Source organism: Chiloscyllium plagiosum, chromosome 9 (genome assembly GCF_004010195.1).
Source record: "Chiloscyllium plagiosum isolate BGI_BamShark_2017 chromosome 9, ASM401019v2, whole genome shotgun sequence".
NCBI classification, from domain to species: domain Eukaryota; kingdom Metazoa; phylum Chordata; class Chondrichthyes; order Orectolobiformes; family Hemiscylliidae; genus Chiloscyllium; species Chiloscyllium plagiosum.
The window spans coordinates 83,649,490-83,652,327 of record NC_057718.1 but is presented as its reverse complement, the minus strand read 5'-3'; the positions used below and the strand labels follow the sequence as shown (position 1 = coordinate 83,652,327).

Below are 2,838 nucleotides of genomic sequence, written 5' to 3'. Positions count from 1 at the left end.
TCTTGGGGAAGCAGTAGAGCCAAGCAGAGGGATTATTCTGTGGAGTGTTTATCTCCACAGAAGTCTTTAGTAAAAGGCAAAAGACTTATACAAGCTGCAGAGAAACTATAGTATGTTAAATAAATTGCTAACTTTACCCTCAATCCATTACACTCGTAGCTCTTTAGCATCATGTTGAGTGACCACACTGATAATCAATGTCGATACTAAGGAACAAACAATGTAAATAAAATTGAGTGCAATAGTAGAAAATAGTTCATTTCCCACAGAAGGAACATAGAACATAGAACAGTACAGGCCCCTCAGCCCATGAAGTTGTACCGAGCATTTATCTTAACCTAAGATCAACCTAACCTACACATGCCTCAATTTACTGCCGTCCATGTGCTTGTCCAGCAGTCACTTAAATATCCCTAATGTCTCTGACTACATTACCACCACAGGCAGTGCATTTCACACACACACCACTCTCTGCATAAAGATACAACCTCTGACATCTCACCTCTACCTTATTCAATTACCTTAAAATTGTGACTGCTCGTGACAGCCATTTCTGCCCTCGGGTAAAGTCTCTGGCTACCTAATCTATCTATGCCTCTCATTACCTAGTACATTGTAACTCTTCCTCTCATTACCTTGTATCTTGAGGAATAACTATTTTCTTTTTGTACAGTTATATTCTAGTGATGAAGATGAAGGAATGGGGCCTCCGTGTCTTTCCCTGCAGGAAATGACATTGCAGATAGTCAGTTCTGTGTTGTTTACTGTTCAAACGAGGAGATGACCACAGCCTCTCTCACTCTTTGTTCTCATCAAGTTTTTTTTTAATGAAAGAACCTGTGAAGAGTGAGGAGAAAGTCAATTTAAACGAGAGTGTTGTGATGTCCCTCAGGACTCTTGTATTTTTATGATATTTATAAGCTGTTATTGTAAAGCTTGAAAGGACTGCCTTTCCAAAATTGCTCATCAATATAATGTGGAGAAAGTGAGGCCTGCAGATGCTGGAGAGTCAAAATCAAAACATGTGGCACTGGAAAAAGCACAGCAAGTCAGGCAGCATCCAAGGAGCAGGACAGTCGATGTTTCGGGCATAAGCTCTTCAACATGGCAGAGTAAACTGTGCAGATGGGAACATCGGAACAGGAGTTGGCTATTTGCCTGTTCCAACCCCTTTAACTCATGGCTGATCCTCCTCTTAACTCCACCTTCCCATCTAAGTTTTGCAACTAACTGCAGCCGTTACTAAAAAATTTCAATCAATCTCAGTTGTACAATTAAGTATTCATTTAAAAAGACTCCATTGAATGTAGAAGATGAAGGGATAATAAAATTTAGCTGTTTTCTTGATGAAAGGAGTTGGTAGAATGGACGAGGGAACTTATTTTCAAATATAGAAATATAGATTAAGTCTTAAAATTGATCTCACTCTTTCAGGGATATGCAATAGGCAATGAAACCTGCAGAACACTTCTCTAAAAAGTGTGGTCAATTACAAATTTCAAAATAGTTTCAATCAATGGATGGGAAGCATAAATCTTTCCTCTCATACCATGTGTCAGATAGGGCGAACCTTTCTCCTCTGGCCTGTTTCTTGTGTCCCACAGAACTGTTTGCCAAGTCCATCAGAAAATATGCTATTCATAAAAGACAGTAGTTGTGGAAGGGTGCCTTTCGGAATGGAGATCAGTCAGTAGTGGTTGTCAACAGGGATCAGTGCTGGGGCCTATATTGTTTGTTGTATCTATAATTAATTAGAAGGAATATGCATGTGGTCTGTTTAGTATGTTTGTGGATGACACCAAAATTGATGAGAGTTGCAGATAGTGAGGAGGATGATCAAAGGTTACAGTGGGATATAGTGAGATTGCAGATTTGGGTAGAGAAATTGAGTTTAATCCGGACAAATGTGAGGTGATGCATTTTGGAAGATCAAATTCAGGTGCAAATTGTACAATAAATGGCAGAACCGTTAGGAGCATTGACATACAGAGGGTTCTGGGTGTACAGGTCGACAGATCCCTGAAAGTGGCAGCACAGGTGAATAAAGTGGTCAGGAAGGAATACAGCACGCTTGCCTTCATCGGCCAACCCATCGAATATAAATGTTGGCAAGTTCTGTTACAATGGTACATAACTTGAGTGAGGCTACCTTTGGTATATTGTGTGTAGTTCTGGTCACCAATCTACCAGAAGGATATGGATGCTTCAGAGAGGGTCCAGAGAAGATTTACCAGGATGTTGCCTGGTCTGGAATTTCAGTTACGAGGAGACATTGGATAAACTCGGATGGTTTTCACTGGAAATACAGAGGCTTGGGGTGGCTAGATTGAGGTTTACAAATTATGACAGGCATTGATGGGGCAGATTGTTAGAAGCTGGATGAAAGATCAACTGCAAGACAGCACAGGTTCAAGGTGAGGGGGGAAGGTTTAGGGGAGAAGTACGGGGAAAATCTTTCGCCCAGAGAATGGTGGAAGCCTGGAATATATTGCCAGTGGAGGATAGTTGAAGCAGGCACGCTGGCACCTGAAAAGCCTGTCTGTCTCACATGACTCAAGTTGTGCGAATGGGGTCGGTGGGCAGTTCCCTCACACTTTCAAACGGGGTATCAACCTCGTGTGCCTTCTGTTGGCTACTTCAAGTGTCAATATCCTTAAATCAGTGTCCCAAATCTGTTCACAGTATTCCAGCTGAGGTCCAACAAGCGCATTGTATAGTTTTAGCGAAACTTCCCTACTTTTATACTTGACGTCCTTTGAAATAAGAGTAAATATTCAATTTGCCTTCCCCATTACTTGCTGAAATTGAATACCTGTACGAGCTTTTTGGAATTCATGC

General features: G+C 41.2%; 1 non-coding gene across 1 annotated transcript; it reads right to left on the bottom strand.

Annotated features, from left to right (window-relative positions):
* LOC122553292 lies at positions 1–114 on the bottom strand. The gene has a single exon (XR_006312673.1). It is a non-coding gene; the product is annotated as a U5 spliceosomal RNA (small nuclear RNA).
* Positions 115–2,838: the final 2,724 nt, after the last annotated feature.